General features: G+C 43.6%; 1 long non-coding RNA gene across 1 annotated transcript; it reads right to left on the bottom strand.

Annotated features, from left to right (window-relative positions):
- Positions 1–2,307: 2,307 nt before the first annotated feature.
- On the bottom strand, positions 2,308–5,112 carry LOC137226985 (uncharacterized). The gene is made up of 2 exons (XR_010944641.1): positions 4,966–5,112; positions 2,308–2,563 (listed from the first exon to the last, which is right to left on the bottom strand). It is a non-coding gene; the product is annotated as an uncharacterized lncRNA (long non-coding RNA).
- Between the last annotated feature and the right edge of the window lie 19,808 nt (positions 5,113–24,920).

Genomic DNA, 24,920 nt, shown 5'->3' with positions numbered 1-24,920 from the left:
CACCTAACACCAGTTAGAAACAACAAATGCTGGAGAGGATGAGGAGAAAAGGGAACCCTCTTGCACTGTTGGTGGGAATGTAAATTGATACAGCCACTGTGGAGAACAGTATGAAGGTCCCTTAAAAAACTAAAAATAGAGGGCTTCCCTGGTGGTGCAGTGGTTGAGAGTCTGCCTGCCGATGCAGGGGACACGGGTTCGTGCCCCGGTCCGGGAAGATCCCACATGCCACAGAGCGGCTGGGCCCATGAGCCATGGCCACTGAGCCTGCGCGCCTGGAGCCTGTGCTCCGCAATGGGAGAGGCCACAACAGTGAGAGGCCCGCGTACCACAAAAAAAAATAAAAATAAAAAATAAATAAATAACTAAAAATAGAATTACCATATGACCCAGCAATCCCACTACAGGGCATATACCCAGAGAAAACCGTAATTCAGAAAGACACATGCATCCCAATGTTCATTGCAACACTACTTACAGTAGCCAGGTCATGGAAGCAACCTAAATACCCATCGACAGATGACTGGACAAAGATGTGGTACATATATACAATGGAATATTACTCAGCCATAAAAAGGAATGAAATTGGGTCATTTGTAGAGACATGGGTGGATCTAGAGACTGTCATACAGAGTGAAGTAAGTCAGAAAGAGAAAAACAGATATCGTACATTAGCGCATATATGTGGAACTTAGAAAAATGGTACAGATGAACTGGTTTGCAGGGCAGGAATAAAGACACAGATGTAGAGAACAAACATAGGGACACCAAGGGGGGAAAGTAGTGGGGGGGTGGTGGTGGTGGTGGTGGTGGGATGAACTGGGAGATTGGGATTGACATGTATACACCAATACGTATAAAATAGATAACTAATAAGAACCCGCTGTATAAAAACATAAATAAAATAAAATTCAAAAAAGAAAATTCCAGCAGTTTCCAGAAAGCAAAGCTTGAATTTGCTGGCAACTATTTACATAGTGTTTACATTGCTTTTACAAATCTTTACGTAGAACTTACCTTAGGTATTATAAGCAATCTAGAGATGATTTAAAGTATACAAGAGGGTGTGCATAGGTTATATGCAAACACTATGCCATTTTATCTATGGGACTTGAGCATCCACGGAATTTGGTATTGGAGGAAGGTACTGGATCCAACCCCCTGTGGATACCAAGCGACAACTGTACTGATGCCCCGCCCTATCCCTGAGCATTGAAGTCATCATCTCTGGAATGGGACCCAGATGTCAGTATTTTTCAAATCCCCACCCCTGCCCCAGATGATTCCAATGTGCAGTCAGGATTAATAACTACTGCTTTGCGGGACATTATTTTACCAAAACAATATATTAAGTGTTGATTTCTTAGGAATAAAACACTTCACACAAGTTGTTTGTTAAGAGGTTTGATTTTCCCACATTCCTCCCCTTAGGGGACCATAGTTGGCAGGTACACTTTGCATTTAAATTTTCCTTCAGGAATGTTAATTGCTCAAACTGTCATAACAGAATGAATTTTTATGTTTCCCTGGGACAAGTGAGGGAGGATTCTGTACAGCGTGGCTGAACTCTGACCTCTATGTCTGTGTGATGGTCCCTCAAACCCAGCCAAGCAAGTGGCTCTGTTTACTTGCCAGACTTCCGTGCCCCTAGGAACGCAAGATTGAGTCAGTTCAGAGGAGCGCTGAGAAATCACCAGGCCACCCTAGAGAGCCTGAGGTGATGAGGAAATCGAAAGTGACTCCAAAGTCAAAAAGTTCTGCCTGTATTTCCAGATCGTCTTGATTTCCAAGCAACCACCACCTGCTCTCAGCTTTCACCTCTGACTAAACATTTTGAGGACAAAGACTATTCTAGCTCAGAAAGGTTCTGGGAAGCTTTAAATAACCTTGCCTCTGGGGAGTACATTTCTTGGCCTCTTTCCCTTGGCAGCCATGTCCATCTTCTGGGTGTGGGAGAAGAAAGCCCTTTATCTTTTCCTAGTCAGTGCCTTTTTCTAGACCTACCTACATGCCCGACCTCAGGCTGAAAGCCCTGTTAACAACTGCTATGGGGAGAGGGCAGCTGCTTCAGGTTAGACCATTCAAGACAAGGTTGAGTGGAAGGTCAGCTGCTGAGTCACGCCTTTATGTATCCATGGCCTCTGGGGTGCCATTCTGTAATAAGCCCACAGAAATAGAAGGTATTGAGGCAGAAATGACAAAACATCTCAGGTCTTTCTTGAAACCCAAGAAAGCTATCCTTCAGAGGTTAGGGCAAGTCCCACGTGAGAATGGCCAGAATGAGGAGTTTAAGAAATTATTTGACTCTTTTTTAAAAAAATTAATTAGTTTATTTAGTTTTTGGCTGCGTCAGGGTCTTAGTTGCAGCATGCGGGATCTTTCATTGCAGCACCCAGGCTCTTCATTGCGGCGCGCAGGTTCCTCGCTAGCTTGGTGCTCAGGCTTCTCTCTAGGTGTGGCGCGTGGCCTCCAGAGTGCGTGGGCTCAGGAGTTGCGGCTCAGCTTAGTTGTCCCGTGGCATGTGGGATCCTAGTTCCCCGACCAGGGATCGAACCTGCGTCCCCTGCATTGGAAGGCAGATTCTTAACCACGAGACCACCAGGGAAGTCCTTATTTCACTTCTTAATATGGACACACTCCTTGCTTTTAGTGCCCATCACAGACTTCTGATCTCTGCATGAAATGGGAGCAACTTCTAGAAAACCAATACTGTGCAGACTAAGTGTTACACGTAAAAGTGGAGTTGGCACAGGAAACATGAAAAGAAAAAGTAAGAAGATGCATTAAGGCCCCAGCCAGGACTAGGATTCTCTCTCCTGCAGACGGACCATCCCAGCGGCAGTGGAGTAAGAGTGAGCCCAGGGCTGCGCCAGCCAGATGTGCAGGAAAGGCAGCCTGCCATCTACTGAACGCTTCCCAGTTAATTCCTCAGCTTTATGTCGCACACCTCAACTTCCTTCCCCTTTAGAGATTTTCTGGGCCCCAAAGTGAGATCTTTATTATTCAGTAAAAGGACTGAAAGAGTATGAGTCTGGAAAGGAGAGAACCAGAGTTCTGGGATCACGTGACTGAGGACACTGCTTTTTCCTTCTCTGAACCTCATTCCCATATTTTAAAAGAACAGAGGCTCGAGATTTTTCCATCCCATCTATGAACATTTACGGCACCCCACACCTCCCTCATCATGACAACTATATTGTAATTGCTTCATCAGTCTCTCCGACCAGATTGAGAGCTCAGTATGGGAGGGGGCCATGTCTGTCTCATTCATCACTGTGTCCCCAGTATGGTGATATGCATATAGGTAGTCAAAAAATATATCTGTTAAGGGAGAGAGAGAGGAAGCAAGGGAGGGAGGGAGGAAGGGGGGGAGGGGAAGGTATCTCAGTAGGCCACTGGGGGCCTACTTGCATAAAGGCTCCTAGGAGCCCTGAAATTTACTGCAAAGTAAGAGGCAAGAAAGCTGCTTCTCTCCAATCGCTACAAGAGAAAGTAAATGAGGCAAGAGGCAACTGGCAAAAATGAGACGTGGCCTAGATCTCCAACCGAAGGCTCTGTAAACCTGAAAAAGCAAAGCTACCTTGGGGACCACAATTTTATGACCACCCCAGGCTGGTCCTCCTGAGGGGTTGGCAGACTAGGGGAGGGAAGGGTTTTCTTCCAGTGGTATCAGAGAGGCCTGAGGTCTTGCAAGAGCCAGCAAATGAGGGTTTGTTAGAGCTTTGCAGTTTACACTTATTTTCTTATTCTCAGGAGAACTCTGTAGAATAGGAAGGTCACCTGGGGCTTGGAGAAGAGTAGTGACAGTAGCATAGGGCTGGGCCCTGGTGGGACTGGCTGGAGGGGCCCCAGAGTTTTCTCCCAACCTGGAGGGATCTGGAGGATACTCTGATGCATCCCCTCAACACATGTGCCCTCAGAGGAGTGGGGAAAGGGGAAGCTGGAGGACTGGGAATCTCAGGACACCTGAGCATAATCTAGCAAACGCTTCTGAATATAATCTGGGCTCTTGAGTTTTCCAAAAACAGGAAAACTGAGAGAGATTTTTTATTAGATTGTTTTGCAATAACCCTAACCTCATGCTCAAATCACAGTGAGGCATTCATCTTGTGAAAAATGGAAGGGGTGCCAAAAAACCTAGTCATCACAGTAAATACTATGTTAATGCAAAACTTTTAAAAAATCAAAATTGATGCCGCCCCCCGCCCCCAAATTCATGGTGAACAAAATATCAACATGTGAAATAAAGACGGGCTCTAATCCTGCATTTGCTTGACCCTGAGAGTGATGGCTTCACTCACCCACCTTAGTCCTGGCTCTGACCAAACTCCATCCTATTTCAGGGCCTTTGCACTTGCTGTTCTCTCTGTCTGGAATATTCCTCCCAGAGCCTTGCATAGTTGGCTCCTTCTCTTTATTTAGATTTTTGCTCTGATGTCTCATCTCTGCCTTCGCTATTTAAAATCATCCATCCCCTGCCCCCACCCCCGACAACCCCACTCAGTTACTCTCTATTCCATTATTTTTTCACTTTTTTCAGAGTACTTATCCCTAAGAAATTATGTTATTTGTTTATGCATCTGCCGATGTCACTTCACTGCCTAACACGTAGCATATGCTCCAAAAAAAAAAAAAAAAAAAAATTAGCTGGTCAAAGTAAATGAATGAAGCATCCATCTATGAGATATCACACTAAGTGTTTGATGTGTATGATCTCATTTAAGCCTCGAAATAATCCTCTGAGATAGATTTGATTACAGATGAGAAAAATGAGGCTTAGAGAGGTTAAGAGACATTTTCATTTTACATGACAGAAAGGTCACATACCTAGCAAGTGAGTGAAAGCTAAAATCATCCAGAATCTTATTTCTTTTCACCACCCCTCCTCCTCTCCCTCCACCCCCCTTTGGCTTCCTTATTTCTCTCTTCCAAGGAAAGATTTAACTCTTTTATTCCCAAACTTACCTCTGCCTTCTTCACTGAACCGTTGTGAAAATGGTAAAGTCCCAACCCTTTCCTCTGTTGAAAGCACCGTCAGCCACCTACACAGGGTTGCAAGCTCAGGGAGGGCTCCAGTGCAATGTGTTCATGGACGGGGCTAATTTCCCCAGTCAGTCTGAGGTTGGGTCAGCTTCCTTCCCGCAAGTCCTGCCTGTAATCACGTAGGGTATAACCAAACTCACCATCCTCCTTCCAACATCTTTACCCCAAACCACTTTTGTGAATTTGAGGTTACGAACTGTCATTCTGACCAATCAGGTTTGATGAGAAAGTAGCACCTCTGGGAAACAGATCATCTCTGTGTCAAGTTAATTTCGTCTTTGGCCTTGTATCAAAGGTGCAATATTTCTGGTTTCTCCATGACGTGTGTGTGTGTGTGTGCGTGCGTGCGTAAACAAGTTTAGATACTGTAAAATTCACCAGCAATTTTACCAAGTTGTGTAACCAACAGCACAATCCAGTTTTAAACATTTCTATCACCCCAATAAGATCTCTCACGCCATTTACAGTTAATCCCCAGGCAACCACTAACCTACTTTCTGTATCTGTGGATTGGACTTTCCTGGACATTTTGTATCGATGGAAACATTCAATAAGTGATTTTTGTGTCTGGTTTCTTTCACTTAACATAATGTCTTTGAGCTTCATGCCCGCTGTATTATGTATATATTTCGTTACTTTAATACTGAACAGTGTTTCAGATGTGTGGATTTGAATGGGACTCAATGAGCAGCTCCTGCCCATGGCTCCCTCCTCCAGGTCTCTTTCCTGGAGAGCAAGTCCAACACTGCTACTCACAGGGCTTCCCCCAGCTCTGAGTAAGCTTCCTCCAATTCTGTCTTCGTGGGAGGGCAAATCTGAGCCATTTCACCTTGCACTTGGACACAAGTTGCTCTAGACATGTCCTCAACCCAATGTTTTCTGGCAGCCCTGGGTCCGCCTTATCGAACTGAACGCTCTCTGCAGGTAGAAATTGGAGCCTCAGTTGCTTCTAGGTTGTCTCAGTCTTCTAAGAACAGTGCAGAGCAGAAAGCAAGTATTATTATTAGTTTCTGAAATTAATTTATTTATTTTGACCGCTCTGTGTGGCATGCAGGACCTTAGTTCCCTACCAGGGATCCAACCCTCATCCCCTGCAGTGGAAGCACAGAACCTTAACTGCTGGACCACCAGGGAAGTCCCAGAAAGCAAGGATTTGATAGATGCCTGTGAGGGATGCTTGTGGGTGAAGCAAGGATGCAGCGGGGACTGTGGATAATCCCTCTGCTCTTTCCATCCCTTCAGCCCCGGCTCCTGGCACTAGTGTGTGCTTTAACGCCGTAGCATTGAGCGAGGCCAGTGGGGCACACAGAGCAAGAGCTTGGCTGCGTCAGCTACCCTGAGGCCACGGGCCCAGATACCCAACAGTCAGTTTCACAGAATATACTGGAAAGAGCAAGGACTCCTTCCCATAGGCTCTGGTCCTGAGTGACCTTAGGAAATTTTCACTTTAGGAATGTAGGAAGAGTACCTACCGCACAAGCTTAAGGATTAAACAAGATATCCACGGCATAGGCAGGCCCGGAACACAGTAGCGCCCCTTCCACCCGCCCCCAATTCTTTCATCTTCTCCCCTCCCCTTGTGTGTTCTTACCACTCCCTTTCCCCCCTCCCCGATTCAGCAGGTAATGGAACTATGAGGCTGCTTTAGGGTTTTGGGAACAGTAGCACTCACACAATGCCTAAAAGTACTACCATTCCTGTGGGAGGATTTAACACGTTTGGGGAAGAAGTTCTAAGGACTCTGAATTCAGTTTTGATATCGCCTGTAAGTTGCAAGGCAGAGTGGCCGTCGGAGAGCTCTCAGATGTGTTTCATTTGCTTTGTATAATACAAGTCCCAGAGAGACAGTGCTTGTCTGTTTTAATTTTTGTATTTATTGTCCACATTTAACAGCTTAGAGATTTCCTACTTAAATCTGGATCGCTATCTTCTGTTGGAAAAAACACAGAAGATTTGGCCACTGGGTTTCACGCTTTGACGGGAAGCACCCTCCAGATGGCCTCAGCACCCAGGCTTTTCCTTTTTCTTTTTCTTTTTCTTGCTCTGAGGACTGGGGTGGGTTTTTCTTCACACACACTCACTTGCATTACCTGCCTGGCCTGAGGCACTGGAATCTGTGTCCTTTGGCAAGGTGATGCCCAAGGAGGGTCATCCCTGGAATATACAAAGGCTTAGTAAAGAGGTGAGTTGCTCAATGATGCTAGTTTTCCACTTGGGGCGAGGAGACTGTTACTCTGCCTTCATTTCATCTTTACGTCTGATAAAGTGTCATTTTCCTACATAGAGATAGACGCTAGGAAGAGCTTGAAGGGGGACGGGATGGAGGAAGGATGGCTCACTTGGTCTTAACTTTTGCTGGGGTCTAGGAAGGGGAGGTGTGGTGAATTCCTTTCTATGCTTCAGAGCAGTTGTCCTGGCTGGCCCCACTTAACATGGGACCGCAGATATCAAGCGCTTAGTTTGGTGCCTGGCACAGACACAGGAAACCCTTCCCACACTTGATGGCCAGTATCACTGTTGTTGTCGTAACCATCAAGAAACAGCCCATTTCCTGCCGCTCCACCAGCTCCCAGCACCCTTGCCTTCCTCTAATCCTGACCCGCTAGCAGCCCCCTCCCCTGTACTCTCCCTCTCGACCTCTCCCTAATTCCCGGACTCACTTTGCAGCCCTTAGACCTGACCCAGGCCACTACCCCTTTGGCTCAGACCTGTGGCTTCCCTCAGCCACCAGGACTAAACTAGCACAGCCGCGGCCTCACTGCTTCTAGCTGCTCCAGCCCAGCAGCTCAGCCTGTCTAGTCCTGCCTCTGGCCTAAATGCAGGCTTTGAGAGCAGTGCCCCCAGTGAGCTTGTTCACAGGACCTGGACATCAGATTCACAACAACCCACCCCCACCCCCAACCCCCAGCTCCCAGGATTGGCTCAGGGGAGCCAGGAACAGCACGAGAGCAGAGGCAGGTCTGTGTCTGACTTGTTCACTGCCGAATCCTCCGTGCCTCGGCCACTCCCTGGTACACAGCAGGTGCTCAATACATACTCACTGAATGGATAAATGAATGAAGGAATCAACGAATGCAGACCGGGGACCAGAGTGGTAAAAAGGATCCGTTTTTTGCTTTTGTTTTTTGCTCTGTTTACCAAATTTTTTTTTATTTTAAAATTTATTTTTTTGAAGTATAGTTGATTTACAATGCTGTGTTCATTTCTGGTGTCCAGCAGAGTGGTCCAGTTATATGTACATATATTCTTTTTCATGTTCTTTTCCATTATGTTTTATTATAGGATACTGAAGAAAGTCCCCTGTGCTATACAGTAGAACATTGTTGTTTATCCATTCTATATATGATAGTTTGTATCTGTTAATCCCAAACTCCCACTCTGTTAATCCCAAACTCCCACTCTGTTAATCCTACCCACTCCCCTCCTCTTTGGCAACCACAGGTCTGTTCTCTATGTCTGTGAATCTGTATCTGTCTCGTAGATAAGTTCATTTGTGTCGTATTTTAGAATCCACATATAAGTGATATCATATGGTATTTGTCTTTCTCTTTCTGACTCACTTCACTTAGTATGATAATCTCTAGTTGCATCCATGTTGCTGCAAATGGCATTATTTTCTTCTTTTTTATGGCTGACTAGTATTCCATTGTACATATATGTACCACATCTTCTATATCCATTCATCTGTCGATGGACGTTTAGGTTGTTTTCATGTCTTGGCTATTGTAAATGGTACTGCTATGAACATAGGGGTGCATGTATCTTTTTGAATTATAGAAAAACGATCAGTTTTGTAACTCTCTTAGATGTGTTGGTTTTGTGATCCTACTGCTCTTTCACGTGGAGCAATACAATCTTTAAAGGGAAGAGGGTCTATGTGCTGGCCTTCTGGAAGAGGAAGCTGGGGAGAATTCCCCCTACACTCAAGCTCTAAGTAAGGCACAGGGTGAGTGGTGGTGAAGTCTGATGGAGTTGGGAAGCAGGGAAGGGAGCACCCACAGCATAGGAAGGACGGGGAGCTTGGGCACCCGGCTAGGAATTGAGAAGCCACCGAGGGTCAAGCAGGAGGGAGGACTGCTGGGGTTTCCTCTTGTGGGCACCACTGGTGAAAGAGCCGCTCTCCACAGATCATAACCCTGACTGCGTACTGACCTTAGGCAAGGCCCTCACCCCATTAACGGGACACGTGTCTTGTGCTGAGGCTATCAAAAGGTGGACACCTCATAAATGCAGCTGGTTAGTGGTGTAAAACCAACAGTGTCACCAACCACAGTGCATGAACTTCTTCCTCCCTTCCCTGATCGGTTTCTCTTCCTGCCTGTTTTCTCTGCCAGGTGGGCAGCTAAAGCCCCAGACTGACAAAGCCAATTCCCTGTCCTCTGAGTGGTCCCAGCGTGGTGAGCCCAGGTGTGGATATTTCCCAGTTTCCTCTCCACCCCACGAAGATGACCCCTGAACCCCTTTGGGCAGTGGGAGCCAAGGTGAAAGAACCAGGCCCCAAGCTCTGGGCAGCAAACTCTTACTGCTCCTCTGTCTTCCGGCCACGTGTCTCTCTTTTGGGGCAAAAGTTCATTTTAGCCAACCACCAACTTCTTGAGGCTGATTTCCTTTCACTATGATTTTTCTGGAAATGTGTACTTCCCGATTTCTGGTGCATAGCAAACTCGGGGTGCCCTGAAGGCTGGGGTGGGGGCAGAGTCTGAGCAGCTTCAGGCCTCTGGGGTGCTGCTTTTTCTGCACCCCTGCCTCATCCTGGGGCACGATTTCCCACCACCATGATGATGCCATAATGGAGGGGGCACCAGGGAAGGTCCTTTGCTGTCATAGGTACCGTTGTACCACCTTAGAACACTTCCCTCTCCTTTGTTACTCAGGATCTGGAGCGACCGATGTTTTGCCACACCCACATCCTTGCCGAGGTGATAATCAGAGCTAAAAGGTATCGAGCGTCTATTTTGTTTGACCAGGCACTATATCAAACATGCCATCTTCTTTCTTTCATTTGATGCTCATGACAATTTCACAAGGCATGCACTATTATTTCCTCATCTTTCAAATGAAGAAACAGGCTTAGAAAGTTTAGGAAATTTGCTGAAAGTCACTAACCAATATGTGGTAGAGCTGGAAATTGCAACCCAGGAAATGAAGCTCCAAAGCCCTACATTCTTATTACCATTTCCATGTCCTTTCATAAAGCTGAGGGAGTTGGAGAAGGAGGGGAGATCTACACAGGGGTTTCCTTTTAGGTCTAACCATTAGTGAGCTCTCTCCAGGAATGGGAAACCAACATCTGTGTGGAACCTGAGGCAGCCATCTTGTCTCCCCAGTTCCCAGCCAGTGGGGAATATGTTCATGCCAACTGGAATCCGGCATCTGACACTTACAATACCAGGGCACCTGCTTGTGCCCTCAGAATGACCCCAGCCTTTGGAGAAACATCCTTGAGCTACAGACCCAAGAACAGTTCCTCACCATCCATCAGTCTCTTGCCCCCTGGCTGGCCTCTGTTCATCACTACCTGAGCCACTACCTACCTTCCCTGTAAGGAAACCACCAGGTTACCTGAGATTAACACCACCTGGCAGAACTCTGCCCTCCCACTTATGGGCCTGTAGAAAGACTGATTTAACTGTGCCCAATCTTTTTACCTAAAACTGGGATGGGAATTCCCTGGTGGCCCAGTGGTTAGGACTCCACACTTCCACTGCAGAGGACACAGGTTCCGTCCCTGTTTAGGGAACTAAGATCCTGCATGATGAGTGGCTTGGCCAAAAAAAAAAAAAAAAAAAAAAAAAATTGCTAACATACAATCTACCCCCCAGGCACATGCCCACAGGTGTGCATATGCACAGACATGCACACATAACAAGTTTATATTTTTCTGGTTACAAAAGTAAGGTATGTTCACTGTGGTTTGAGATGCCTTATGAAGATAGAACTGACAGGCCTGGCTGACAGACTGGATGTGGAAGGTGAAGAGAAGGGAGGAATCAGAAATGATGCTGAGATTTCTGGCCTGACCATGTAGACAGAGAGGAAACTATTGGAAGGAAGTTTCCAATAGGCAGCTCACAATTCCACTACCTGAAAAGGGGGTAGACTATCCAAGAAAAAACAAAGAGTCAACTTGGGAAATGTGTCCCACTCCTCCTTATATGGAAGAGAGAGGCCAGGAAGCACGGGTGGGCTGGGGGACCCGTGGAGCCTCTGTGCCTGCGTCGTCTCTGCCACTGCGGAATAACAGCGGTCAGAAGCAGCTTGCGTGATAACAGCAGACTCTGGGGCCCAGGGAAGGCAGGGGCCCGGGAAGGAGGCTGCGCACCACCGCACCAGTGCCTTGAGCAACAGTTGAGAAAGTATACAGGCAACTGGCCCCTGGTGTAGCTGTTTTACCAGACACAGAGAAGAAACTACAGAGGGCAGAATTCCCCAGTTAGGGCTACTCTTGGTCCAGCTCTTTGCAGGTTGCTTTGCACATCAAGTAATGGGTGGTAAAGGCTTCCTCTTACTAAGGAAATATCCCTAATATAGGAATAATATTAATGACAAAAATGCCAGACACAGATGAGGTGGTGGGGCAGATATCTGGGGGCAGTGGGAACCTCCTATAAGGGCATTGCCAATTAGACCACAAAGTGCCCCCTTCTGAACACGGGCAGTTTTTGGAAACCAGTGTAGCTGATGAGAGCGCGTGGCACTCCGATGTAAGGAATGTCACATTTCTTTGTTTCTATAAATAAAATCAGTTTGCTCAGGGCCCCACCACTTGGTGAGCGGAATGTTCCATCTCAGTCCCAGTTCGGGTGCTGTCTCTCATCTCACCTCCCTGCCTCATACTCACACATACGCATGCACGGAGGAGGCTACAGATACTGGGGGATTGCAGGGTGCAAGAATACCAGGGTGAGGCCAAGTCAGTCCGGGAGACAAACATTAATGAAAACTCATTGCGGGGCTTCCCTGGTGGCACAGTGGTTGAGAATCCGCCTGCCGATGTGGGGGACACGGGTTCGTGCCCCAGTCCGGGAGGATCCCACATGCCGCAGAGCGGCTGGACCCGTGAGCCATGGCCGCTGAGCCTGCGTGTCCGGAGCCTGTGCTCCGCAACGGGAGAGGCCACAACAGTGAGAGGCCCGCGTACTAGAAAGTAAGAAAAAAAAACCTCATTGGGATGGGAGAAACGGGCTGTGGAAACCACTAAACATCTAGAGCAATCAGGTGAGAACCAGATAGATTCCTGCAGAGGGCGCAGCGAATGAGGCGGTAAGAAGAGAAGTAGCCCTCGTCCAGGACTCTTCAGGCTGCAGAGTGGCTTCCTTCAAAGAGAGACAGTTGATGTGGGCCCACTAAGCAGCAGGCACCCACCGTGGGTCACACACAGGGGGAGCAGGAAGCAGAGGAGGGAGCCCCAATGGCCCTGCGAGCTGACCTCCTACCCAGGGCTCTGGAGGCAGGCCTTTTATAAATGCTCCTTCCCGAACATTCCTCCTGAACCTGATTGCTCTGTTCTCACCTTCAGACCCCGGCTTCGTATCTCCTTTCAATTCTCCACTTGACCCCTTAGATATTTAGGCTCTCCACACGCCCTCACGGGGGATTCAAACATTAGTGCTCTGCTTCCCCACACTGAACACACAGGGCCTTCCTGCTGACCCCCTTTCTCTGCTGGCTCCAGAAATCAGCCTGAGATAAAGGCACAGCACTCTCTCTAAAGCGAAGGTTTAATGGTTATCCTTGTTGGGCCCCAGGGTCCCTATTTTTCCCAAGCTGCAGCTCACGCTTGCCGTGACACCTCTGAATTGCGAGATCTTTCTGTGGCCGGGCCTCACCCTGTCCTTTTCCTGGGCTCTGGTTGGTTGCATCTCCAACAATAACAAATCCTTCTTACTCAGATGAGGGGTAGAGCAGGGCCTACTTCGGGGCTGGGCTCCCCAGTCCCGGGATTCTGTGCCTACTCTTGGGGGAAAACCACCACGCCCCTAAGGCTAACAACGCCTTCTAGTGGCAGTCATGCACCTGCAGCCGAAGAGGGCACGGAGAGTAATAGCAAACTTTTTATTTTTGGTGTTTGTAAGCACTATTTTGTGTATTTTACATATATTAGTAATTTAATAATCACATCAATCCATTGAGAGTGGCATTATTATTATCACTATTTCATAGATAAGGAAATAGGTACACAGAGAGATTAAGTAACTTGCCCAAGGTCACAAAGCTAGTTAGGAACAGAGCCAGGCTCTGAGCCCAGGAAGTCTGGTTCCAAGGTTGGTGATTTAACCTCTATACTACACAGCTGCTCCTAATAAAAGACAATACCCACCCACTCCACTAAAACCCTCAAACACAGAAATTCCCTTCCCCCTCCCTCAGAAATTCCTCTTATAGGCGCCATTACTCCCGAATGCTACGTACCCCTCTAAAGAGAGAAGCAAGGCTAATAGCTCAGCTGCCAGCTCAGACAAAAGCTAGTACCCAGAAACGCCAGGACCACCACAGAGCCTGAAGAGATGTCCAATTTCCAGCCAAGGGTCCCTGTATTCATAGGAGGGGCAATTTCAGGTTCTTCATGTTTCTCTCCCAAGACTCGTCCTGCAGGCTCAGCCCCAAGTGGGAGGAATGTGAAGGGCCTATGAGATGTTCAACTGACCCACATGTGGGGAAGCATGTGATCCCTGTCATTTGAGGATGGAACCCATGACAGTCTCGTGGGCGTTGTCCTCACTCTTGGCTTTCCTTTCACTTTTTCTGCCTGTGTTGCCTGGAGTCCTGCAAAGCTTCATTCTGACTCATATCCCCATGACAAGAGTTCTGGGAAAACACAGCCAACATTTATGAATCTCAAATCCAAGGAGGTATGAAGTCATATTCAAAGAAGCAGACTCCACATGCTAAAAGAACTTTTTAAAGGAAGCCCGATCTTTAACTTGCATCTCTATTGTATTAGGAGGGATTTAATTTATAATTCCCATCAAGATTTTGTGGGACTGAGCCTTTAAAATTAAGACTGCCAAGACATAGAAAACAAACTTATGGTTACCAAAGGGGATAGTGGGTGGGGGGAGAGATAAATTAGGAGTTTGGGATTAACATAGACACACTGCTATATATAAAATAGGTAAACAACAAGGACCTACTCTATAGCACAGGGAACTATATTCAATATCTTGTAATAACCTATAATGGAAAAGAATCTTAAAGAGAATATATATATGTATATATGTGTGTGTGTGCATGTGTGTATATATATATAACTGAGGCTTCTCTGTCCAGCAGCAATGAATCCCTTATCTATACAAACTCAAGTCCCTTCACAATGGAAGACACAAGCAGAAGCGCTCACCTACACAGCACATGAAGAAGGTCCTGCTCAGAATAATGTTTCCCTGTCCCTTTGCAAACTTTACTGCAGCCTTTCCACCTTCTGGAGTGGAGGCCAGAAGCCCTCAGAATATTCAGGCAGTTCTGACCCTAAAATGATTTCTGCCCACTTTTACGATACTTGAGAGATGTCATTTCAGGCCTGATGTCAATCAGGCCTTTCAGCCTCAAGCACAAGAGCGGCAAACTCCAGCTGCCATCACCCATCTCCTATCCGCTACTCACCCCCATCTTCTTCCTACATTGCCCCTTAGTCCCTACCTCCTCCCGGTTGGACTTCAGTCTGCCTAAGGCTGTCTAGGAAGTCCTGAGGATCTCATGCTCAGCAAGAAGGATGCCATCCCAGTCTGAGGTTGGCTAGGCTCTCCAGTTCAGGGAGGGGATGACACAAGACCAGGAAGGAAGGGCTATCTGGATCAAGCCTGCTTCCTTATTGCCACCAACTGTCCCCACATTGACAGTTGCCATTTCTCAGCCAGTGGCACATGACTGTGAGGAAAAGAAATCCTTGGTTCACATCAAAACCACTGCACCTCATTTCTGGGTCACAGCTGAGTCACATTAAACCTGATGGCAAAATCCACCATGTCTCATATCCCTATTTTCATTTCTTCTTTTCCATTGCTGTTGGACAACCTGACCTATAAGATTTTTGCTTTGAGGAATGTATGATTATTTTCTTCCCGGCCAAATAAGAGGTGTTGTTAGTATTCCACGGGCAAAAGATTCCAATGAAAAAAGGCAAATGGAACACATATTTATCTCTCTTCATTAAAACTCCCCTAAAATGACAGTGAAAGGAACGTTCTTCAAAAGGCATAAACCAACAAAGGCAAAGAGAATTGTGGAGGAAATAACAGTAGACTTAGAGTCAGTACTACTTTTTAAAATTTTTATAACATTTTAAAAAAGTAATTAATTAATTTTTTATTTTTTATTGAGGTATAGGTGATTTACAGTGTGTTAGTTTCAGATGTATAGCACAGTGATTCAGTTATATATATATATATATATACATACATATATATTCTTTTTCAGATTACAATTCACACTTTAGTAGCTGTTTTTGTTTTTCAATTTTTTAAAAATTAAAGTATAATTCATGTACAATGTTGTGTTAGTTTCAAGTGTACAGAAAAGTGAGTCAATTATATATATATTTTTTTCAGGTGCTTTTCTCTTATAGGTTATTACAAAATATTGAGTATAGTTCCCTATGCTATACAGTACTATTTTTTTAAATGGAAAGCAGACAGAAAAGATCAGAGATAGCAGGAAGGTGGGGAGGCTGCAGGGGGAAGCCAAGAAGAAGCAAAATGATTCCTACCCAAGGAAGGCTTAGGGCTGAAGACATTAGGACCTCTCACAGCAGTACAAGAAGCCAGAGGACAGTTGAACAATGGCAGACAAAACTGCCACAAGTATTCTTTTTGTTAAAGGAAAAAGGTTTGTCTCCCTCATCTTAAGAAAAAAAAGAAAAGCATCATTCAATCAATCTCTGTCATTTTCAAGACTTATCCCCCTTTTTTTCCTCTTCTGTAGTCAAATTGGTCTTAAATAGTGTCTGCACTCCCTGTCTCGTGTCCTTACCTCCCTCCCATTCCTGAAGGAACTGCAGTCTACTCTTCTCTCATATCACTTCCCTAAGCTCCTCTTGCTAATCCATTGGGCACTTTGGGCCCATATAAGACTTAAATTCTCTTCAGTCTGTGACATTATTCACCTTTCTTTCTTTCTTGAGACCCTTTTCTGATCTTGGTTTCTGAATCTCCACTCGTCTGGCATCTGGCTTCTCCTTCTCCTTCATGACCTTCTTACCAAGCTCTTCCTTTTCCTATCCCTGAAATGTTGGTTTCCTGGAGAGATTCTGTGTTGTTCTAGTCTCACCCTGCACACTGTACCAACTATTTATGTATCTATGGGAACTCTACAATGGTTTCTCGTTGATGAATTGAAATCAACTGAATTCATCATCTTCCCAACCATCTTCCATCTCCAAAAAAGGCGTCATCACAAAATTCATAAACCTGGAGTTCCTATTATGCTTTTCCCTCTCCCTCACTGTTCTGGTTATCCATTGTTGCATAACAAATGACTCTCAAAGCACAGGGCCTAAAAACAGCAATTTATTTGACTCATGATTTTGTGGGTCAGGAATTCATGAAGGGCTTGGCTATGAGCTATGCGGTATCACCTGGGATATCTGGGGTAGGGGATCTACTTTCAAGATGTTTTCTTCACTCACAGTGTGGGACACATCAGTACTCCTCTAACTCTTTCTCTTCACATGCCATATCATCCTCCAGGGCCTCTCCAAGGCCTTGGGCTTCTCACAGCTTGTTCTGTGGGTAGTCACACTTCTTACCTGGAGGTTCTAAGAGACAGGAAGTGGAAGATACCAGGCTGGTTGAGCACTGGAAATGACACAGTGTTACTTCGTGCATGTTCTACTGGTTAGAGGGACTAGTCTCAGGGCTCACCCAGAGTTAAGATTGGGGAGCAAGCCTCCATCTCTTGATCTGGATGGGAAATATTATTGTAGCCATCTTTGGAAATACACTCTGCCATGTTCACCCACACAATCAATCACCAAGTCTTATCCATTCTACCTTCTAAATACCTCTCAAATATATTTACCTCTCTACTTCTCCAGTGCCATCACCTTCAGAAGGCTGCCATTTTTTCTCTCCTTGATGCTTGTCTTAGCTTCTTAACTGGCTTCTCTGATACTTCTAGAGCTCCTTCATTCTTTTTCTTTCTTTTTAAAATATTTATTTATTTATTTGGCTGTGTTGGGTCTTAGTTGCGGCACACGGGATCCTTGTTGCAGCATGTGGGCTTCTCTCTAGTTGTGGCTCATGGGCTCTAGAGCACCCAGGCTCAGTTGTTGTGGCCCACAGGCTTAGTTACCCCCTTGCGTGTGGGATCTTATTTCCCCGACCAGGGATTGAACCCACGTCCCCTGCATTGGAAGGCAGATTCTTAACCACTGGACCACGAGGGAAGTCCCAAGCTCCTTCATTCTTGCTGTGACTAATAGAGTGATCCTTCTAAATGGCAAATCTAATTATGCCTTTCCCTGTACTTAAAACTTTTACATAGCTCCCATTGCATTTAAGAAAAATCTAACATAGTTTATTTATAAGTTCTTTCATGACCCTACCCCTACTTATATTTCTACCCTCAACTCAGAGGGTACAATGCATTAGTCTATAGCTCTGCATATTTGGAAGCATTTTAAAATAGGTTTTTAACCTTACATAAAATTACTTTATATTTGTGTTAATGTTTCATCTCTGTCTTTGGGGGTAATTTAATATTTATTATGAATTTTTGGTGCATATAAAATAGCTATCACCCAAAAGGTGCTTAGAGGTGAAGGTAGTATTTCCAAAAGTACATGACTGTGATACCTTTCTATCCTCATACTTTCAATCTTTTTTGGATGTAACTTAAATGATTGTGTTACTCATAGAGATTTTTAAATTTCAACACCTCCAAAACTCTTTGACTATGTTCATGGCTTGTGATGTTATAACAATAGCTATTTTCGAATGGCCTATTTTATACAAATAAAAGTTATTTATCAGACATTAAACATAAATAAACAACAGATCTTTAAAATTAATATGGAAGTCTTTGTCTTTTAATAGGACAATTTCACTCATTTACATTTATTTTTATGACTGATAAATTTGGTTTCTCATCTCAAATTTTGTGTTTTGCATTCTTTCTTATGCTCTTTTTTTTCTTTGTTTTCTATCTTTGGATATTTAGCTTAAAGTTTTATGACAGAATTTTGATAATGTTTGGAAAATAAATCAATGTTTCTAATTCTATTAGTATTTACATTTATTTCTCTGCATGATGAAAAAGTTTTTAAAATTTTGACTAGCTCACATGTTTTTTTCCTCACTGTCCAATTTTGGTTACTGAGAACCTAGCATGTATAGGACACAGATGACACAATGATAGAGAAATAAAAATCCCTTCTCTCACAGACCCTACAGTTTAGCATAGAGATTATAATATAAAAAATGTAAAATAGGCAAGTATAAGTTCTATACTCAGGTTATTGTCATACATGTTTAACCAAACAATCAATTCCAAGAATAATCTTTGGTTTTTGCAGTCACTATGGAACTATGTGTCCTTATTGTATATACTAAGTGATTTTCAGTGCTTGCATCATGTTCCCTTTCTTGAGTCCTTCTTTATTTCTCTCCTTGACTATAATACACCTTCCAAGTAGCTAGATAAAGGCATTCTTTCATGGGCCCTCCAAGAGCCAGCTAGCAAGACAAAGGGACCTCAGTACCACACGAAATTGACACTTTCATGATTTTTCACCAACAGGGGACCATGATACATGCAGCAAGACTGTGGATTAGAAAAGATGAAACTTCTTAGCAAAGTTTTAGAAAGTACTGATCAGTTTTGAAAGGGACATGTTTCTAAGACCTTAGGAAACTGAATTGCTTTTAGGAACAATTCTTCTTTTTGCATTGCTTATAGAAACAGTTAACAACTCAAGGTTCACTGCACCAATAAAGAGAGCTTACAGCTAGCCATGCAAAAGTTGAGGCATACTTGGTAGTAGAAGCATGGAGAAGGCTGTCTCAGGAAACCAGAGAGGAACCGAAATGATGGACTCTGATCTCACAGAACCTAGATTGAGGTGGCATCTGTTTCCTCTCTTGTACCAGATGTCTGGGGACTGACACAAGACTGTGGATTAAGGGATGAACTAGATACTTGCATACTGAGTGCTTTGTGAACAGCTATTTATTCTAAGCAAATGTAAGCAGGAAGCTAACTCCCAAACTGTAGAATCCAGAGACTGGGGAAGGAAAAATCAATCTGAGGGTCAAGAAGTACGTGAAGAGATTCAAGTCAGGAAACCAGCCCAAGTTCTATGTCAACGTTGGACACTCTTGCCTGTATGTCAAACACAGCTGTTTACTTTCTGGTTATGCAACGCATATTAGTGGCTTGTCTGACTCTGAGAACATTTGGCCTGCTTGCTCATGTGACTCAGCCTCCAGAAGGTGACGGAAGAAAGAAAAAGCTAGTGTGAGACAGACGGAAAACCAACCAATATTCAGGCCTACTCTCTTGACCCTTGAAAGGTCTGAAGAAGTTATTACCTACCGTCAAACTCTTAACTTCTCAAATAAGAGATAGTCTTGGAAAAAAAGAGTGGGGGATTTGGGACAGAGGATCATGTCCCAAACTCTTGGGGAAGTCGGGGGAACCACCTGGAAAAGAGGTAAATTTTCTGAAAGGAGACATGTGGACTAATGGTTTTGTGATATAACTAAGGATTTTTTCTGCCAGTATTTCACTCATCTCCCCTTCTGTTCCATTTTCCCCCATCAAACATAAAATACATATTCACAAGTGATTTCCAGTCAAAAGTATTTCCTTTAGGTCTATATCTTTCTATCTACATATCTATGTAGTTTCATATATATTTATAGCTTTACATATATGGTTGTAAAGTTATAAATTTCATTTAACGCATTCTATTAATTACTCATACATTTGTCTCATTTCTTAGGAGTTAAAAAAGTCATCATTTTTGTATAGTATATAATAAAGAAACAATTTTAATTTTAAAATATTTTATTTTAGATCAATATCAGTATACTGTAAGTTCATTTTAAGGTACTCTGATAATTTTCATACTATATCAATATAAAGGCAAAACTCTACTTTTTCTTATCTAACAAATGGCACAGTCTAATTTTCTTTAAATTAATTATGTGAAAAACACTAATTTTAAACAAAAAATTTAAATGACGTGTTATGTTGAGTTTAGTTTGGGGATCAAGCATATACTACAATGAAGAATGAAATCAAGGGTGCATGTACCATCAAAAATAGAAAAAAAACATTTTCATAACTGTTTGAAATTTAAAAAATTTTTGAACATTAAAAACCCATGGGTGGGACTTACCTGGTGGCGCAGTGGTTAAGAATCTGCCTGCCAATGCAAGGGACACAGGTTTGAGCCCTGTTCTGGGAAGATCCCGCATGCTGCAGAGCAACTGAGCCTGTGAGTCACAACTACTGAGTCTGCGTGCCACAACTACTAAAGCCCACACACCTAGAGTGCACCACAACGAAGCCCCCGCACCACAACGAAGAGTAGTCCCCACTTGCCGCAACTAGAGAAAGCCCATGCGCAGCAACAAAGACCCAACACAGCCATAAATAAATAAATAAATAAATAATCCATGGGTTTACTGTTTTAATTTTTGCATTTTATTTCTGGATAACAAGATTAGAAAGAAAGTTCCAGGCAGCTAACTGGAGATTTTCTCTGAATATAAAACAATCTAGGTGTAGATACTCTCTATTCCCAATAAACAAAAAAGGTAAATGGGACATGAATGTCACTATTTTTTTTTTAACGTCTTAATTTTTCAAGTACAAGGGACTCTTTGTTATGTTATATGAGAATTTGGATTGGGTGAATGCTACATGATAGGATGAAGATCAGTTTGAGGCAAATTTGCAGAATTATTATTTTATATCCTTCACTAGTTTGTGGCATATATTTCAATGTCCGGGTCTCTTATGCTTTGCCTTTTTTTTCTTTTGGCTGTATTGGGTCTTCGTTGCTGCGCATCAGCTTTCTCTAGTTGCAGCGAGCGCGGGCTACTCTTCGTTGCGATGTACAGTCTTCTCATTGAGGTGGCTTCTTTTCTTGCAGAGCACGGGCTCTAGGCGTGCAGGCTTTGGTAGGTATGGCACGTGGGCTTGGTAGTTGTGGTTCACAGGCTCCAGAGCACAGGCTCAGTTGTTGTGGTGCATGGGCTTAGCTGCTTTGCAGCATGTGGGATCTTCCCGGACCAGGGCTCGAACCCGTGTCCCCTGAATTGGCAGGCGGATTCTTAACCACTGCGCCACCAGGGAAGTCCCCACTTTGCCTTTAATCAGCAATCAGTTGTGAGGATAAATCAAATAATACAGGTGATAAATAATAAAAACAGATGTTTAACCAAGTAATAAACCCTTTAGACAATCCACTCACCAGAGCATTCATCTGATTTCCACTAAATATTGTGAATGTTCACTCCATGTGCTCCTAAAAGCTCTCAAACGTTCCATATTGCAGGAAAGAATACAGATTTAAAAAATAAAAATCAAACCAGATACCATTAGCCACAGGGAAGAATATCAATTAAAGAAATAGAAATTGAACAAGATGCCATTAGTCACCTTTAATGATATGAATCCCTGAAACAGATGACTTGGGAGATGCTAAAGTATTGATGTTCAAGACAGCAAGCCATCAGAACACAATTAAAAATTGCCCAACTTAGAACTTTAAAGCTGATCTGTTTTTCCTCACACATATATAAATGTTTCTGCAAATCATTATGTATGATGATTAGGGGGAAAGTCCCCATAAAATTCCTGGAGAGATGTAAACTTTCAAAATGCATATATAAATTTATCCAAACACGTGGGAGTTGATTTGAATTTAAAATACAGTAATTAGAGACAGGGTAAACCTCCTTCTTTCACTGAGAAAGTAGCCTTCTGAATAATTAATTTTAACCCATGTATTGTTATTTGCATTGGGTTATTGAGCCTATTCTCAAACTGCTTTGTCTGCCCAAGCCTACAGAATATGTAAGAAAGGGAAACTGATAGAAGAAGGGCCAGCCAGCCCTGGACCATCCTCTGGAAACCCTCAATAGCTGATAGGCAATAGCCTAGAGCTGAGAAAGGGATGTGAGTTTTGTCACTGGGAGAAGGGATATTAACACATGTGTTTTTGCATCAGAGATATTTGTTCTTTCAACCTGTAAGGAAACCCATCCAAATTGTCTGTGCTCTAGGGCCCCAAACAGACGACTTAAGAAATAAATTTTGGCATAATATTTTTTTGTTTGTTTTTCTGTTTTCCTGTAACAAACCAGTTTTAATACCCTTCCTCCCTCTGCTGTGTTATATTTGTTCTTCCAGTACCTATCATAACTTACTTTAGTAGCAATGACATTGAGTGAAGTAACTTCCCAAGGTGCCCAAAGAAACCAGCCCCCAAACCAAATCCGGCTGCTAACTCAGAATTCTTCTTGCAACAGTGTGTTGCCTCAATTCTCCTGAGGTGTGCATGGCAGGACTGGTTCCACTACAGCCATGAAGCAGGGGTGAGCTGCGGTTCTCAGAATTGCAGGTGTTCTGCCTTCAGACTAGTTCTTATAATCAAGTAAGTCACTTTTACAAACTTAGTTGGAAACACCATTCATTCCTTCCAGGAGAAAAGAAAGAAGGAAAGAAAGAAAGGAAAGAAAGAAAGAAAGAAAGGAAAGAAAGAAAGAAAGAAAGGAAAGAAAGAAAGAAAGGAAGGAAGGAAGGAAGGAAGGAAGGAAGGAAGGAAGGAAGGAAGGAAGGAAGGAAGGAAGGAAGGAAGAAAGAAAGAAAGGAAGAAAGAAAGAAAGGAAGAAAGGAAGGAAGGAAGGAAGGAAGGAAGGAAGGAAGGAAGGAAGGAAGAAAGAAAAAGAAAGAAAGAAAAGAAAGAAAGAAAGAGAAAGAAAGAAAGAGAAAGAGAGAAACAGAGAAAGAGAAAGAAAGGAAGAAAGGAAGAAAGAAAGAAAGAAGGAAAGAAACAAGGGATAGAAGGAAGGATGGAAGGAAGGAAGGAAGAAAGAAACAAAGGAAGGAAGAAGGAAAGAATGAAAGAAAGAAAGAAAGGAAGGAAGAGAAAGAAAGGAAGAGAGAGGATGGGAGGACAGAAGGAAGAGAGAGTGAGAGAGAGAAATGGGGAGAGAGAGAGAGGGAGGAAGGAAGGAAGGGAGAGAAAGAAAGAAAGAGGAAAAGAGAAAGGGAGGAAGGGAGGGAGGGAGGAAGAGAGAGAGGAAGGAAGGAGGGAAGAAAGGAGAAAAGAAAAAAGAAGAGGAAGAAAAGAAAAGAAAGAGAAAGGCACCCCGGAGAGTGATGTTATTTCACATTGCCTTTTTAAAAGTCCTAAATTAGCCAGTGTCCCATTTCTTTCCCCACTTCAGTCCAGAACGTGGGAAGAAGCATTTCCTGAAGAAATGAGATTGCAGTGTTCCTGAGTCTCCAGAAAGCCCAGAACAAAGTCAGCATCAACTTAGGATGTCTCCTTCCCCCAGCTCGTTGTTCACACTCCCCACCATATGGACACAACTCAGAAGGACAACATCACTTCTGTTTCAGTTTCATAATGATAACAAGAATGGTCATCAATAAAACACTATCCAGGGACTTCCTTGGCGGTCCAGGGGTTAGGCCTCCAGGCCCTCACTGCCAAGGGCCTGGGTTCGATCCCTGGTCAGGGAACTAAAATCCCACAAGCCGTGTGGTGTAGCCAGAAGACAAAGCAAAACAAAACAAAAAGCCCCCCAAAACAACACTATCCAAAGAAACTGGAACCCTCATAGTCTGCTGATGGGAATGCAAAGTGATATAGGGTGTTTTTTTAAAAAGCCAAACGTATTAGGCTAATTGACAGAAGCCAGACACATAAGGCCACATATTGTATGATTCCATATTTATGAAATTTCTGGAATAGGCAAGTCCATACATACAGAAAGTAGACAAGCAGTTCTCAGGGGATGGGCTGAGAGAGGAATTGGGACTGATGGCTAATAGGTAGGGGGTCTTTTTGGGGGGTGATGGAAACATTCTGGAATTAGGTAGTACAATGGTTGCACATTGCAGTGAATATTCTAAAAACCATGGAACTGTACACTTTAAAATGGTGAATTTTATGTTATATGAATTATCTCAATTAAATTAAAACTAAAGCACTGGGTCGCACACTCGAAAGAGTCTAAATTAAAACAACAACTCTGTACGGATATATTCAACTACATAAAGAATACTTTTCTCGATTTGGAAAAAAAGGAAAAGGAGAGAAATAGAAAGGCCAGACATAGCTGGGAAAAATTATCTATTGTTCTACCTGTATTTTTACAGACAAAAAATAAAGTCAAACAGAAACTTACCATAAATCTTACCATAGATTTCACTCCTGAGAACCTACCCAAGAAAAATGAAAACACGTTCACAGGAATAATTACACGGGAATTACACTCACAGAAGCGTTACTCATAATAGCCTCAAACTGGTCCACCAACTGGTGAGTGGAAGAAAAAATGTGGTATATCCACATCGTGGAATACTAGTCAGCAACAAAGGAATGAAATAATGATACACAAAATACTTCAAAAACATTATGCTAAGTGAAAAAAAAGCTAGACACAAAAGACTGCCTAGTGTACGATTTCACTTGAGTGAATTTCACAGAAAAGGCAAATTTATAGACAGAAAACATATTGTTGGTTGCCTGGGGATGATAAGAAAGTTCTAAAACTGGACTGTGGTCAGGGCTGCACAGCTCTACAAACTTACTAAAAACTATTGAAGTGTATATTTACAGTTAGTGAAAGGTGGGAGGAGAGGGAGAGAGGAGGAAAAAAGGGAGGGAGGGAGGAAGGAAGGATGGAAGGAAGGAAGGA

The sequence above is a fragment of the Pseudorca crassidens genome, chromosome 7 (genome assembly GCF_039906515.1).
Source record: "Pseudorca crassidens isolate mPseCra1 chromosome 7, mPseCra1.hap1, whole genome shotgun sequence".
In the NCBI taxonomy this organism is placed as follows: domain Eukaryota; kingdom Metazoa; phylum Chordata; class Mammalia; order Artiodactyla; family Delphinidae; genus Pseudorca; species Pseudorca crassidens.
This window is presented reverse-complemented; position numbering and strand designations above follow the sequence as displayed.